Source organism: Dromaius novaehollandiae, unplaced genomic scaffold (genome assembly GCF_036370855.1).
Source record: "Dromaius novaehollandiae isolate bDroNov1 unplaced genomic scaffold, bDroNov1.hap1 HAP1_SCAFFOLD_69, whole genome shotgun sequence".
Taxonomy (NCBI): domain Eukaryota; kingdom Metazoa; phylum Chordata; class Aves; order Casuariiformes; family Dromaiidae; genus Dromaius; species Dromaius novaehollandiae.
The window spans coordinates 514,020-531,104 of NW_026991326.1; positions in this window are offsets into that span (position 1 = coordinate 514,020).

Here is a 17,085-nt window from a genome sequence, read left to right on the forward strand (position 1 = left end):
AGAGGCACACTGAGAGAACCACCGAGAGCCACTGCCTCTTCTCTCCTAAGTCCTGCCACATGACAAACCCATCAAACACATGCCCAGGTCCCCAGCAACAACGTCTCTTGCATTATGCCCCATTTTGGGCACAATCAAAGGCACACAAGCATGGATGCAAAACAGGCTTCCAAGCTCCCACTTCCAAGCCCATCTTGCAATGGCGCCTCTCTGTGCAGCGGCACACACCCTTGCCAAGCCACACTCCCCACCTCTCCCCAAACTAACACCTGCCGCCACCTACCTGGGAGCTGCTGCCTGAGCTCGACCAGTCCATGGGCTGGGGTGACCTGGCTGATGCCACCCCAGCTGTTTTAACCAGCTGCAAAGCAAAAGGAAGCATTTTGAGATAAAGGCACACAGAAAGAGCCACTGCCTCTCCTCTGTCGGGTCCTGCCACATGACAAGGACAGCAAACAAATTCCCAGGTCCCCCCGCAATACAGCTCTTGCATTATGCCCCATTTTGGGCACAACCAAAGGCAGACAAGGTACACATTTGTGCCCCACTGTGTGACAACCAAAAGCACACAAGCATGGATGCAAAACAGGCTTCCAAGCTCACGCTTCCAAGCCCATCTTGCAATGGGGCCTCTCTGCTCAGCAGCACACACCCTTGCCAAGCCAGCCTCCCCACCTCTCCCCAAACTAACACCTGCCGCCACCTACCTGGGAGCTGCTGCCTGAGCTCGACCAGTCCATTGGCTGGGCTGACCTGGCTGTTGCCTGCCCAGCTGTCTTCACCGCCTGCAAAGCAAAAGGAGGCATTTTGAGGGAGAGGCACACTGACAGAACCACCAAGAGCCACTGCCTCTTCTCTCCTGGGTCCTGCCACATGCCAAGGAAAGGAAACCACCAAAGGCACACAAGCATGGACTCACAAGAGGCTACCAAGCTCGAACTTCCAAGCCCATCTTGCAGTGGTGCCTCTCTGCTCAGCGGCACACACCCTTGCCAAGCCACCCTCCCCACCTCTCCCCAAAATAACTCCTGCCGCCACCTACCTGGGAGCTGCTGCCTGAGCTCGACCAGTCCATCGGCTGGGCTGACCTGGCCGATGCCAGCCCAGCTGTCTTCACCACCTGCAAAGCAAAAGGAGGCATTTTTAGGCAAGGGCACACAGAAAGAACCACCAAGAGATACTGCCTCTTCTCTCCTGGGTCCTGCCACATGCCAAGGACAGCAAACACATGCCCAGGCGCCCCCGCAACAACGTCTCTTGTATTATGCCCCATTTTGTGCACAACCAAAGGCACACAAGCATGCATGTAAAACAGGCTTCCAAATTCACGCTTCCAAGACCATCTTGCAATGGCGCCTCTCTGCGCACCGGCACACACCCTTGCCAAGCCACCCTCCCCACCTCTCCCCAAACTAACTCCTGCCACCACCTACCTGGGAGCTGCTGCCTGAGCTCGACCAGTCCATGGGCTGGGGTGACCTGGCTGATGCCACCCCAGCTGTCTTCACCACCTGCAAAGCAAAAGGAGGCATTTTGAGGGAGAGGCACACAGAAAGAACCACCAAGAGCCACTGCCTCTTCTCTCCCGGGTCCTGCCGCATGCCAAGGACAGCAAACACATTCCAAGGTCCCCCTGCATTATACCCCTTTTTGTGCACCTCCAAAGGCACACAAGCATGCATGCAAAACAGGCTTCGAAGCTCACGCTTCCAAGCCCATCTCGCAGTGGCACCTACCTGGGAGCTGCTGCCTGAGCTCGACCAGTCCATTGGCTGGGGTGACCTGGCTGATGCCAGCGCAGCTGTCTTCACCACCTGAAAAGCAAAAGGAGGCATTCAGACGGAGAGGCACACAGAAAGAACCACCAAGAGCCACTGCCTCTTCTCTCCTGGGTCCTGCCACATGCCAAGGACAGCAAACGCACTTCCTGGCCAACTCGCAACAAAGTCCCCTCTACTTTAGCCCAATCTTTGACCAAGCAAAGGCACACAAAGCACACATTCGTGTGCCCCATTTTGTGCACAACCAAAGGCACACAAACATGGATGTAAAACGCTTCCAAGCCCATCTCGCAGTGGCACCTACCTGGGAGCTGCTGCCTGAGCTCGACCAGTCCATTGGCTGGGCTGACCTGGCTGCTGCCTGCCCAGCTGTCTTCACCACCTGAAAAGCAAAAGGAGGCATTTTGAGGGAGAGGCACACTGAGAGAACCACCGAGAGCCACTGCCTCTTCTCTCCTAAGTCCTGCCACATGACAAACCCATCAAACACATGCCCAGGTCCCCAGCAACAACGTCTCTTGCATTATGCCCCATTTTGGGCACAATCAAAGGCACACAAGCATGGATGCAAAACAGGCTTCCAAGCTCCCACTTCCAAGCCCATCTTGCAATGGCGCCTCTCTGTGCAGCGGCACACACCCTTGCCAAGCCACACTCCCCACCTCTCCCCAAACTAACACCTGCCGCCACCTACCTGGGAGCTGCTGCCTGAGCTCGACCAGTCCATGGGCTGGGGTGACCTGGCTGATGCCACCCCAGCTGTTTTCACCAGCTGCAAAGCAAAAGGAAGCATTTTGAGATAAAGGCACACAGAAAGAGCCACTGCCTCTCCTCTGTCGGGTCCTGCCACATGACAAGGACAGCAAACAAATTCCCAGGTCCCCCCGCAATACAGCTCTTGCATTATGCCCCATTTTGGGCACAACCAAAGGCAGACAAGGTACACATTTGTGCCCCACTGTGTGACAACCAAAAGCACACAAGCATGGATGCAAAACAGGCTTCCAAGCTCACGCTTCCAAGCCCATCTTGCAATGGGGCCTCTCTGCTCAGCAGCACACACCCTTGCCAAGCCAGCCTCCCCACCTCTCCCCAAACTAACACCTGCCGCCACCTACCTGGGAGCTGCTGCCTGAGCTCGACCAGTCCATTGGCTGGGCTGACCTGGCTGTTGCCTGCCCAGCTGTCTTCACCGCCTGCAAAGCAAAAGGAGGCATTTTGAGGGAGAGGCACACTGACAGAACCACCAAGAGCCACTGCCTCTTCTCTCCTGGGTCCTGCCACATGCCAAGGAAAGGAAACCACCAAAGGCACACAAGCATGGACTCACAAGAGGCTACCAAGCTCGAACTTCCAAGCCCATCTTGCAGTGGTGCCTCTCTGCTCAGCGGCACACACCCTTGCCAAGCCACCCTCCCCACCTCTCCCCAAAATAACTCCTGCCGCCACCTACCTGGGAGCTGCTGCCTGAGCTCGACCAGTCCATCGGCTGGGGTGACCTGGCCGATGCCAGCCCAGCTGTCTTCACCACCTGCAAAGCAAAAGGAGGCATTTTTAGGCAAGGGCACACAGAAAGAACCACCAAGAGATACTGCCTCTTCTCTCCTGGGTCCTGCCACATGCCAAGGACAGCAAACACATGCCCAGGCGCCCCCGCAACAACGTCTCTTGTATTATGCCCCATTTTGTGCACAACCAAAGGCACACAAGCATGCATGTAAAACAGGCTTCCAAATTCACGCTTCCAAGACCATCTTGCAATGGCGCCTCTCTGCGCACCGGCACACACCCTTGCCAAGCCACCCTCCCCACCTCTCCCCAAACTAACTCCTGCCACCACCTACCTGGGAGCTGCTGCCTGAGCTCGACCAGTCCATGGGCTGGGGTGACCTGGCTGATGCCACCCCAGCTGTCTTCACCACCTGCAAAGCAAAAGGAGGCATTTTGAGGCTAAGGCCTGTGGAAAGAACCACCAAGAGCCACTGCCTCTTCTCTCCCGGGTCCTGCCACATGCCAAGGACAGCAAACACATGCCCACGTCCCCCCGCAACAACGTCTCTTGCATTATGCCCCATTTTGGGCACAACCAAATGCACGCAAGGCACACATTGGTGCCCCATTTTGTGCACAACCAAAGGCACACAAGCATGCATGCAAAACAGGCTTCCAAGCTCCCACTTCCAAGACCATCTTGCAATGGCACCTCTCTGCTCAGCAGCACACACCCTTGCCACGCCACCCTCCCCACCTCTCCCCAAACTAACACCTGCCGCCACCTACCTGGGAGCTGCTGCCTGAGCTCGACCAGTCCATCGGCTGGGCTGACCTGGCCGATGCCAGCCTAGCTTTTTTCACCACCTGCAATGCAAAAGGACACATTTTAAGGCTAAGGCACACAGAAAGAGTCACTGCCTCTTCTCTGTCAGGTCCTGCCACACGCCAAGGACAGCAAACACATTCCCATGCCTGCCCCACCAGGGTCTCTTCTACTGGCATCCCGTTTGCTCTTACTGACCGCCTACAAGAATGGATACACAACACGTTTTCCAGCCTCATCTTGCAAGGTTAAGCATTGGGCTTAACCTGAGAAATTTTATGAGCCCTAGGCTATTCCCTAGCTCTCCCCATAAGCTCATTTTTAGTGCATATCAGCAAGATTCAATAGGGAAGCAGAAAAGCATGGTACTGCCTCTTACTTATCGCAATGCCACTAGCTATTTGTTGCGGATTATGAGATTTTCATGTATTCCCCATCTCCCTCTCAGTGCAATGGGATGCTCAGAGACATCTGTTGTCAGAATTGCTTTTCATCTGGGAATCTCCACTGTAGCGTTGGCAATGGAGAGAGGTCACCAAGCTGCTCTCACCACATGTTCAGTTATGACCTGTGTCCTCAGGTGGGCCTTCCCCTTCTGTGACTACCCTCTTGCTTTTGCTGCATTGAAATAACTTCTGTACTAGTAGCCGGAGACCCTTCTGCAAAGCTCATCCCAAGCTCTCTTTAAGGCCTCTTCTTTTCCTTATCCTGTCTGATCTTACAGACTTCCCTGCTCTCCTGACCTCTGACAAACTATCTAGGACTCCAAGGACAACTTTCCCCTTCTCTACACAGTACTCCTTGCTTTCATAGTAAACCATACAGGGGGGTTTACTGGGACCCTTAGTCTTTCACTCTTGATTGTAAGAAACAGGCTGCTCATGCTCTTCATGCAGAATTTTAGCAGCCTGCAGGCTCCTGCGGCTTTTTCCTGGGCAGTCTTCTGTAGTATTTTACTAATTGCCTCTTCCTTATGTCGCTCCCTTTCTTGAAATGATCTGTGTACATCCTGGCTCTGGTTGGCTTGCACTCTGCTATTCTCATGTTAAGCCCAGCTGCACTTCACCACCCCAGAGTGACTCTCTCCAGTACCTCCCAGACTAAATCCTGCACAAACTAAATCCAGACCAAGTCCACCACAGTGTCTTTTCTCACTGCTTCACAGACCACCTGGTGTAGGAAGCAGCCCTTTACAAGCAGGAGACACTTCAGGTCTGAAGGCATCGTCTCCTGACAGGGCCTCTGGCCTTCTAGCCAAGCATCACAAGACGTCAGTGCTGCCTCTGTGCCTCTTCCCATCTTCCCCTTTGTGTGAGGCAGCCCAGCTGGAACCTCAGCCAGCCCTTCCAGGCCTTTGGCAGGCTCTCCCCCTCCTCCTCAGCGCAGGAGGAAGGCCAGGGCACAAAAGCCTGGAGCCTGCCCTGTCTGATGGAAAAGGGCAGAGAGGCATGCCTGCCTCTGCTTCGCCCAGCACCTACCGCTGTGTCACTGTTGAGCCATGCACAAATACTCCCCTGTGTCTCTCCCCATGTAGGTGTCACTTCCCCCTTGGGGGCTTTGGACCAAGGGCAGGGCTGTTCTCTTCACTCTTTCAAAGCACTTTGTGTTCATGTCAGCCATGGTTGTCAGCCCAGAGGCTTTGTGTCCCTTGGCCAGGGCAGTTGCAAGGAGTTCAGGATCTAATGACAAGGCTGCTTTTCCTGTAACTCCAAGAGCCCCTGCCCTAAGGACCCTCTGCCAAATGCCTGCAGACCAGGTGATCATCTGAGGCTGCAGCCTCCCTCCAAACCCCCTCTCCCAGAACATCAGGTGATGTTTCATCCTCAGGAATTTAAATGCCCACAGGCATTTCCAACAACTCCAGGGCCTCACCCAGGGACATCCCCCCCACCAGGGCTGGAGGCTCCCAGGGGCCAAGACCAGCTCCCCAGCATCAGCAGCCCCTGACTGCTCCCATCCCCTGGGGTCCAGTCGAGACTGCCCATGCCAGGCCAAGTCCTCCCTCACCTCCGCCACACACTCCCTGGGTGCGGCTCCCCAAGGCCAAGGGGAAAGTGGAACGGTTCATGGATAAATGAGCGGCCCAACCTCATCTCTTCCCCATTACCTCCATCACACCCTGCCCCGCCAGCCCCATCTCGTGGGCCTGCCTCCCCTCTCACCCACCCTGCAGGCCTCCCCCACGCCAGCACCAGACATACCTGCCCAAGCTGGCAGGCCCTGCTGCGCACCCGGCCTCTTCTCCCCAGGCCGACACGGCGAAGGCCACAGGCGACCTCCTTCCCTCCTGTGCACATGGGCATCATGAGCAGCAACACACCAACGGCCACCGACCACGGGGAGAACCGCTCTGGCACAGAAACCCCACGGCCGGAGCCCTGAGTGCATCCGTGTTCCCATGGCGATAACGGCCACTCAGAATGGAAGCAGAAGGGGGCCAGGAGGGGGCTGGGGGAGACGGCCCTGTAGCACTCGCCTCAGCACTGCCCACCACGGCTGCAGAGACCAAACCTGGGAGCAGCCAGCACTTGCTGCTTTGGACTGCGTCCCCCACTTGATGCCCAGCTGCTTTCCCAATCATGGTTTCTTCTGGGTGCAGAGGTTTGGGCCCGCCACTTGCAGCAGGACAAGAGCGCCCCAGCACTGTGCTGATGCTCAGAGAGGAGGATGTTATGCTACGATGCGACCCATCGTTCTCTGTCCCCACCAAAGCCCTCAGGCTGAGACCCCATCTGGGCATGTGCTGACACTCCCAAACCAGCCTGGATAACCGGTACTGCACACTGAACCCCAGAGGTTTAGGAGCACTGTGCAAGGGAGCTGGGCGTGTGGTGCTGCACATGCAGCACAGCCCCTCTGCGCTGCTCCCACTTTGCCTGCTGGGGAGCAGCGCTGAGTCCAAGCACAGATGTCACAAAACAAGACAGAGCCCCCAGCGCGGAGCCTGGGCCGAGCTGGCACCTCCTCTCAACCCTGGTCCTCAGGGTGTGCAGCAGCTCAGGGCTGAGCCCCAGGGTCCTGCAGGGGCTGGGGATCCCCCTGCCGTGGGCCAGGCCCAGGGTGGTGGAGCCAGCACGTGACCAGAGCTGGTCGGTGCCTCCTGGCTGGCAGACAGGGTCCCAGGGCCAGCGCAGCCATAGCCAAGGCCGAGCGAGCTCAGGAGCCCCACGCTGACTCTGGCTGGGCTGCGCAGGGAGGGACTGGGGTATGGCATGGCCCTGCACCACTGCTCCCAGCACCGGCGGCCCAGAGCTGGGCTCCCCTTGCTGCCCCGCACGGCCCCCAGGGCAGCCAGGAGCCCCGCAGCGCTCCTGCGGCAGAGCCCAGCCCCTGCGGGGCAGCGGCCGGGCCCCGGGGCCCTGCACTGCCCAGGCACATGATGCCAGGCTGCCCCGAGGCCCCACCATGCCCCGCCCTGCCGCCCACAAGATGGTGCCTGGGCCGGGGAGGGCCGCCCACCGGGTCACGTGGCACTAAGGTTGCTATGGCATCGTCCCCCCCATGCGGCCCTCCTGTTGGCTGGCAAGAGGATGAGGGTGGGGATCCCTTGGACTGACAGTTCTGCCAGCCAATCGGAGTCTAGCATTCAGAGTCTGCAGGAGGGGAGGAAGTTGTGGGGCCTCATCTGGAGGAGAGAAGAGAGAGGAGAGAAAGAGAGAGCGAGGGGGGGAGAGAGAGAGAAAAAGAGAGAGGGAAGTGAAAGAGAAGAGGGAGAAAAGAAGGGGAGACGAGCATGGAGGAGCGAGAGAGCAGCGGGAAAGCAAGAGAGCAGGGCAGAGCTGTGCTGGCAGTGACTGCTGCTCCCTCGCCTCTCCCTGTCACACTGAGGTTACCTCTGCCTTCCCCACAGCCTCCTGCCCTCCCTGCAGAAATGCTTTCTCCCCAGCTTTGGCCAGCCAAAAGCCCTCCCGGCCTCACTGAGAAGCACGGGGCCCTGACAGCAAAACTGCCCCAACCCTGTGGGGGCTGCAGGGCCAGCGCAGACACCTGCTCTCAGCAGGACCTTTAGCAAAGGGGGCCATTTGTCAAGCAATCTGGGTGGGGGGAAATGGCCAAGACTAGGCATTTCCCCCAGGGCTGGCCTACCCTGGAGCTCAGATTTAACTCTGCTCCTGCTTCTCTGAGCCTGGTGTCCTTTCCCATGGCAAGAGCACGCTCCAGCTGCTGCCTCTGCAGTGCAGCGCCTGTGTCCATTGCACAGCCCCAGAAGAAGTCCCCCACCAACCACCTTGGCCATGGGGGCCTTGCAGATGCTCCTGAGATCACTGTGCCTCCAGCAGGTTGCAAGGTATCCCCTCTGGGCCCTCCCACCCAGACACACCGGGGAAAACCTACCCTTTGGGAACAGGGATCACAAAGCCACCTCAGGGACTAGCTTTGGTCACTCGCTGCTTTGGGGCACTTACCCAACATCTCCTGCCGTGCACGCATCCTCCCTCCCTCCCTGTATACTGGCAGGACAGTGCTCCCTGCCAGGGGCTTCTGACGCTTCCTTGCAAACAGCATCACCTGTGCTGAGAAAAAAAGCCCCTCGTGGGTAAATGAGAGCAGAACTGGGACAAGACCAACATGTGTCCCTCTGGCACCCCAGGTCCCAGGTCAGGCTCCTGCCCAGAAAACTCCAGCCTAAGAAACGCTGGCTGAGGACTGGCTGCCTGCTGTGAAGAAGCCAGAGATCCTAGCTGCTCCCCAAAATGACCTGCCTGGCAGCACCCAGGAGGCAACAGCTGCAGATGCAACCAATATTTAGCACTACCCCAAGAGCACTAACAAACAGAGCCACTGTTGTGCCCCACACACAGTGTTGCCCCCCTCCCCCCAAAAAAATCCCAGGGTAGCAGCGGGTTGTCAGGGAGCCCCAGCGATGGGCACAGCAGGCCCCAGGCCCAGACATTTCTGCATATCCATGGACAAGCGCTAAAAGCTCCTTCACAGCTCCCCCCACCACAGGAGGAGAAGGCAGAAGAGCAGTCAGCACCACAACCTGGTGTAGCAGAAGCCAAAATATCCCCCCCTCGTCATGGCAGGGCAGGGCCGGACCCCAGCTGGACACCACTCCCTGAGCCCTTCATGGCAGAGACCTCGCTGTAGCCGTGCTACCAACAGCGGCTCTGACCCATTGCAAACAAAGAGCTGCCATCACTGGGGATTTATGGGCCACACGGAGCATCAGGGGGATGCTTGAGCCTCTTCCCAGGGAGAGGGCAGCAAGGGGCATATATAAAAATATGTGCACACAAAAACACACACAAATCACCGCACACCCTACAAATCACCAAGAGACCTCTACTTTTCAGATGAGCCTTTGTTACCTGATTATTTCCCTATTTCAGTTATCTTTTCACTTCAAGTATCAAGTATCTTCAAGTATTTATCCATTCCTGCAAGTATCATTGTTGCAATTGGCATTTCTCCCACAGGAAAACCCACAGGCCAGGACTGGGGAGGGCTGAGATTAGCCCCAGTCCCCTTAGCAGCTGCTTCAAGGAGAGATTTCAACTCTGGCCCAGGAAGAGGTCTGGACCCATCCTTCCAGACGCTTCATCCCCAATAACCCCTCCAGGGACTTGGGGACTCCTGTTCCAAACCTCAATACATCCGCTGCTCGCCTCGGACCCCCAGCAAGGGCACAAAGCACCCAAGGGACAGGGGGGGCTTTCTCCAAACACTGCCAGCGACTCCTGCCCCACGACAGGCTGTAACACAAGAGCCCCAAAACCTCTGCTTCCCTTAGTGCTTACTCAGCCCAGAGTTGAAAACACAATTTGAGCAGGTTTGCTTTTAGACTGCCTGGAAACCTCAACACACTTTCCTTCCCCTGCGCTCCTCCTGAGCGGGCTGCTCGCACCTCCTTTCCTCTCTGTCTGCCCTGGCTGGGGAAAAGTGCCCAGGAAGTCTGCCTGCAGTGCTTCTAGTTGGGCTCTTCTCATTGCTTGTCCAAATGTGCCACAGAGCCTAGGAAGGGGATTTTCCTGCTCCAAAGATGCACAACATGCCTGTCCTGCATGGCAGGAGCAGGGTACAAATCCAAGTGAGGAATCAGAAGGGAGCTCCATGGGCCCTCCCAGCCCTTGCTGGCTCCCTCAGGAGACTCCTTTCCTCTGAGATACCAAGGCCTTGCCTCCAGGGATCAAGACACTGAGCTTGCTAAAAGGAGCTGAGTGCCTTCATGGCAAAATTCCTGTTATCCAAGAAGAGTTGGGGTCATTTCCATGCAGGAGGTGCTGCCTCCATCATGTCAAAAACCAGATGCTCAAACACGGAAGGAGGCACAACAGGCTCCATGGCACCCAGTCTGTCTGCTGGACCCTGCTGCTTCATTTCAGGCACCACTTTGCAAAAGGAAGGAAAATCCATGCCCCCTCCTCACCTCTTTCTCTGCCTGGCCCTGTTGCCTGCCTGGAGCCCCCAGCTATCTCCTGCCAGGTGCAACCAAGCGGCTGCTGCCACCCACCCCAGCTGCATCCTGCCCTCTCCCTCAGCAGTGCCACTGCTTCCTCCCTCTGACCACTCCCAGCCTTTGGGCACTTTCTGCTTCTGGGGTTTGGGAAAATGCAGCAGGCTCAGAGCAAAGCAGAACCACTGCAATTCAAACGCCAGGGAGGGGAGGTAGAGCAAGGCCATTCTTGCACAGCCCCAGGGCAGCCAGGGACCCCTGGGCAGAAGGATGGGATGGGGCAGCCCCAGGATGGACCAGAGCATGACCAGGAGCAATAAAAAATCTCCACTCACCCTCTGGTCCTTTCCAGTCCTCAGCCTTGGTATCCTGTTCCCCTCCAGCTCCCTCATGCCTGCGCTCTCCCCAGGCTCGTTGAGGGCAGGCAGGGGGACTACAGACCCCACACCCATCCCAGGGAGCCCAGCTGCCTCACTGACCCCAGCCCAGCTCTGGCCACAAGGCCCCACTGCCTTCCCACCACCAGAAGAGCTCAGCTCTCCAGCTCTGCCCACGCTCTGTCCCCGGACCCTACTGCCCTCCCACTGCTCGAGAACCCCCCGTACCTGGGGGCCAGGGGGAGGCTCCCACAACCATCAATGCCCTGAGCATTGCCAGGTCCCTGCTGCATGCTGGAACCTTGGGCCAGGCCAGGCCAGGAGGGGGCTGATGTGCTGGAGCCCCCCTGGCTGGCCCTGCTCTGGCAGCACTGCTGGGACCATGCTGGAAGTACTGGGAGCAGTTCTGGACTCCCAGGACAAGACAGACATGGCCGTGCTGGAGCAAGTCCAGCAATGGGCCACACGGATCATTGGGGGACTGGAGTATCTGCCACCCAAAGCGTGGCTGAGGGAGCTGGGACAGTTTAGCATAGAGGAGGGGAGACTCAGGGGGACCTTTTCAATGGGTACAGAAAGAAATACATGATGTGGGAGGGAGAGGTTAAAGAAGATGGAGCCAGACTCTTCTCAGTGGTCCACAGGGACAGGACAAGAGGCAATGGGCACACAAGGAAAGACAGAAATTCCATTTAACCATAAGAAAAGCCCATTTAACCGTGAGGGTGACTGAGTCCTTTCCTTTCCAGGGGCTCACTGTGCTGCCCTTTGGCATGGTGTGCTAGCAATGCCTACACTCAGAATGGCTGTGGGACCTCCACCAGGATCGGCCCCTTGCTCTGCACCTTTCCCTTGAGTCATCCCGGCTCTCCTGGAGTCCTGCATGGTGACAGCGCTCAGTCCTCCCCGAGAAGACCTGCACTTCACCTTGGGAGCCAGGAACTCACCTGTCAGTGTGAGCCCTGCTCCTGCGCCTCCTCCACCAAGCTGAGGACGCATAGTGCGCTGTGCCCAGGACTCCCCAGCGGAGCTGGTCGCCTCGGGGGGACCTGCTGCCGGGCCTCTCTTGGTCAGGGGAAGGCTCCCTGTGCCTGCTGCGCCACCTCAGGGGCTCCTGCCATTCTTTGCCACACGCCGATGGCAGGGCGTGCGCTGTGGGGGCAGAGTTGGATGGGGCCCTGTCAGAGCTCTCTGAGGTTTCCCCAGGAGAAGCTTTGGCTGCAGGAGCCCACACAGAGCTGGTGCAGGAGGGCCCCGCACCTTCCTCCTCCCCAGGGGCCTGGCCGGGCTCAGACACCTCCTCCTAGCTGGGGAGTCTCTGGCCCCGCATGTGCTGCAGCCACCTGCGGCCATCATGGTTCTGCCTCGGGCACCTGCTTCGGGCCCTCTCTGGGGCCCCAGCATGGCCACTGTCGCTGCCACGGGAGCTCCTGTGCTAGAGGGCTGCAGAATGATGCCGCCTGCTCGTCGTGGAGTGGGAACAAAATCTCCCTCCTCGATGGCTGGCCGAAGAGGAGCTCTCGGAGTGCCCAGTGTGGTACTGCTGGAAGTCGTCATCCACTCGCACCGTGTGGAGGACAGAGTGAAAAGGGTGCTGGCAGAGTGGTCACTCACCTCTGGTTTCTGACCACTGCCGGATACAGGTAAAGCAGCTGTGCAAGCAGAAGGCAGTGTAGTCAGTGTTGTCAAGTGTGTCCAGGCAGAAGGGGCACAGCCCATCTGGAGAGGCGTCCGGCAGCATTGCCTACTGCAGCTGGCTCATGCTGGCACCAGGGGAAGTGCCACCATCCTCTGAGAAGTTCTCCTGATGATGCCACGTCCTATGAACAAAAGAGATGTAGAGTTCATGAGCTGTCCTCGAGACTAAAAGAGGAGAAAGCAGAAAAGCTGTGGCAGTCAGGATCAAGAGAGACAACCACCAGGAGACCATCTCAGGGGACACAAGGGGCACCTTCGTCAGCTCCTCCTCAGCAGGGAAGCGTGGGCACTGACTTCCCAACACATGTGCACAGGTGTTGCAAAGGCCAGAAGGCGGTTCCCAAATTCTGGGCAATGGCAGCCCCAGCCTGGGAGTGGGGCAGGGTGGAAGCAGAGCATCCCAAGCCCTGCCAGCCTCCCCATCTGGCAGAGCCCACCCACACTCTCGCCAGACAGCCAGCAGCATGGGCGGGGGGGGAGGGAGCCTTCTCCTCCTTGACCCCCCACAGAGTGTTTGATGGAGGCACTGGCGGGGGTGGGGGAGAGCTGGCAGTCCCCAACAGGCTCCCAATGCCACACTGCCGGCCACAGTGCCTGCCTGCCTTGGATCAGCACAGCTCACCTGCACACGTCTGTCCCTGCACAGCAGGGAACACCCCATATGCCTGAAGAGCTTCCCAGCGCCCTGGCACCTCTGGGCACCCCCGGCCACGGGACACCAGCCCTGCGGGGTCCACAGCCCCCACGTCTGCCAGGCAGAGCTGCTGCTGGCCGTGGAGCAAAGCCCAAATGTGAAGCGACCCTGCTGGGCACGGGGCACCTCGCGTGCTGCCCAGCGGGGAGCCTGGGGCAAAGTGAGCAGGGCCCGACTCTGCAGCTGTCTGAAAGCAGTGATGTCATGGGAGTCCCAGGAACTCTGCAGTGACATCATCGGTGTCTCGGGGCTGCACCCAGGAGACCCCCCAGCTTCAGACACATCCTCAGTGCTTGCAAAGTCCATTGGACAGCCCTCTTCACCCCTGTGTGTTTGCCTGGGTTTTTCCTAAGTGGGCCTGTGGTGGCTTCAGACTATGTCAGAGTTTGCATTGGCTTGAATGACAGTCTAGGGCGGGATTTTGGCAGAAATCTCAGACTCGCTGAGCTTTTTTCCCTTTTCTCCTCTGTCAGCAGACTTCAAGCTGAGTGCTGCCAACCAGCAGAGTGGCCAAATTCAGCCAGAGCCATGCTTGTGAACTGGGCAATGTCTTCTGCCAAGCAGAAAAGCAACCTCTTCCCTCTGCTCCCCACCTTTCCTGGGCCATGACAACGCATGCCCTGCATGGAGGGGTTGGGTCCTTTCTGAAAAAAGCCCAACTGGACAAGAGCTTGGGGATGTATTTGACACAAGAGGCAACAAGCAAAAGCCTCCCCAGGCAATGTCAGAAGCGCCCAGGCAGAGAGGGCAGATTAGAGCGCGGATGGTGCCAGCGGCATTGCCAGGTGCAGCTGGCTTGTGCTGGTTCCAGGGAAAAAGGCGCCATCATCCGAAATTCCTCCCTCCTCTGCTGACATCACAGACTAGAAAAGAAAGAGACACTCAGCCAGTGACAGCAGCGTGGAGTGAGCCAACAGCTGGGCTGCATTGCAGGCGATCCACACCAACCTCCCATCTGCCCTGCAGGCAGCCCCGCTCCAGCCCTGGGCTCAGCGCAGATCTTGTGGGAGGGCACCGTCCCACAGCCCTGCTCCGACAAGGCGAGCGGGCAGGCCTTCGCCTGGCCCAGGCTGCCTCTCTCAGCCTCTCTTCCTATGACAGATGCTGCGGTCCCTTCATCATCTTTGTGGCCCTTCACTGCACTTGCTCTGGTAGCTCCATGTCCCTTTTGTCCTGGGGAGCCCAGGACCACACGCAGCACTCCAAGTGTAGGGGGGAGTCCGTGAAGGCTGTGTACAGAAGATGCCTGGCCTCATCTGGGGATAAACAACACTAACCAAGCATTGGACTGACAGCAGGGCAGGGCCCATCCCCGTGGGCAGTGTGGGCAAAGAGCCCGCGTGGGCAGGGGTGAGTTGCACCATGGGCACAGGAGCGGAGCTGGGCTGCCCCAGGGGCTCCCTGTGTGTGCCGAGCCCATGAGATGCCCTTGGCTGGGGCCAGGGCAGAGCCCAGGTGCCCTCGGCCCTTGGGAGCAGAGCGCAAAGGCAAGGCCAGAGGCCAGCTGGCCGTCCTGCGGGACGTGGTCCAGGGCCCGTGTCCCCTGCCCCTGCCCTCCGTGTGCTCCTTGGCTGCCTCAGCCCCATCTGTCCTCTGCTCCCACCTGCCCCGCACAGCTTTGGGTGCTCTGGGTCTGCCCTTCCTCACAGCCCCTGCTGTGGCCGAGTGCCCCCCAGCCCCCCAGCCATCCCCGCTGCCAGGCGCTTCTGATGCGCTCGATGGCCTCACAGCTCTGTGGCGGCAGCAACCTCACTGTCCCAGCCCTGTCCCATCCCACGGGGGCAGCAGCCACAGAGGGCTGTGTGGGGAGGCCAGGGCAGCTCCAAAGGCTGCATCCGCTCCCAAGCCCTCGGCCCCAGCCCCGCCATGCTGGACGCCATGGGGCTGGCTCAGCACAGCTGGCTCTCCCTGCTCTGGGGCAGTGGCAGCCTCCTCTGCCTCTGCCCCGGCTTCCTTCTGCTCCTGGCTGCCTGGGCCGCCCTGCGCAGCCAGCGCAGCATCTCTGGCCAACACCGCCAGGTAGGAAGGAGGCTCCGGGCAGCCCTTCCTGGGGAGCCTGGCCAGCCTGGCCCCATGGCGAGCGACTCCTGCCCTGCAGGAGGCCCCGGCTGGTGGGACCCACACGCACCATGGGTCGGGGCCTGGGTCCTGCGGGTTCAGCCGAGGCCACGGTCACAGTGCGGGTGATCCTGTGCCTGCAGGTCTCTCCCTGGAACTGGTGCGGGGGGAGGCACTCAGAAGCCCAGGACCCAGGCGAGGCTGCGCCACCCCAGTGCCGGCTCCTGCTGGGGATGGCGTGCCCACCTGGCTGGGCTCATGGCCCCAGCATGGAGCTGGGCTCCAGGAGCTGAGTTCACACCGCACACGTTGGGAGGGAGGCTGTTCCCAGGGGGCTTGCCATGGGACAAGCCCTGCTCTGGGATCCTGGGACGTGGGGGTGTCTTGTCCATCTCTGCCCTGCTGATTTGTGTGTCCCTGCTGGGGGCTCCCAGCCCTCCCCTACCTCCCGCCATCCTGGGGTCCCAGCAGCTGCCCCAGGCTGGAGTGCATCCATGCTGGGAGGAACCAGGTCCCAGGACACAGGGCTGTTTGGGGCAGACCCACTCGGCCCTGCTCAAGGTGCTGTGTCCTCCTGCTGTGTTGCAGGTGATGTGCAGCGGATGTCCAGCTGCAGGGGCCGGCTCCTCGCTGCCCACGGCGGGTCCTTGGGCCAGTTCCTCTGCTACGACCTCACCTGCGGGCCCTGCAGCGAGGCTGCCCGGGAGAGGCAGCGGGGGCTGTGCGCAGCGCGACAAAGCCCCTGGGCCTCTAGCAGGCCAGGGTCGCCTTCCTCAGGGGGCTCCAGCCTTGGGTGGGGTGCAGTGTGTGGAGGAGACTCCTTCCCCAGCACGGGGCCTGCTCAGTCCTGCCCCAGCCCCCCACCCCCCGACCTCAGGCCTCACAGCTGGGCCAAGGAGCTGGAAGACGCAACTCGATCACTGCCCAAGAGAGACGTCAGCTGCGAGGCTGGCTTGCCTGCCACCCCAGGGTCGCGCTCGGTGGATGGTGGTAGCAGCCAGCCTGCTGGTGCTGACCCTCACCCCATGTTGAGGCTGGAGCTGGAACAGGGTTGTGGGAGGAGGTTGCGGATGCACACCATAAGGAAGTGCGTAGAGACCCATCTGGGAAGCTTCCCCGCTGTGGTGCAGAGATCCCATGAGGTGTCCATCCACAGGCTGGTGCCCCCCCACGTCCCTTGCCCTGCTGCACTCCGGCACAGTGCCTGTCTGCTTCCACATGACGGAGGCCCTGTTCCTGCTGGAGGAGGCCCGGGAGGCCCTGGAGCTTCATGTCCGGGCAAAGAGGCTGCACCACCAATGGGACTTGTCCAGGAAGTCCCTGGGAGCGCATGCGCCCCAGGCACTGGTGTCAGCCCCCTGACAGCACTGCGCAGACACCCACATCCAGCACCTCCCTCGACATCCACCGTGCCATTCCCAGGCCACCCAGCACCACATGGAGCCACAGCCTGACCGCTTCCCTCTGGAGAAGGACCAGATCAGCAGCTGCAAAAGAAAGACATACCACGAGGTCTGGCTTGGCATGCCTCCTGGCCTGGTGCAAGAGTCCCCGAGAGCAGAGCCCAGCATGTGATCACCCACATCCCGTCCACATTCTTACTAAATCCTATTTCTAGCTCTTTTTTGCATGGCCGCATTCCCTCTTCTGCACAGCATGTGTGAGCTGCTGGCAACCCTCAAGCTGATCGAGGTAGCGAGGAGGCTGGGGTGGCTGCAGGAGGGTTTTGCTCCAGTATCACCCCACAGAGCTGGGATGAGGCT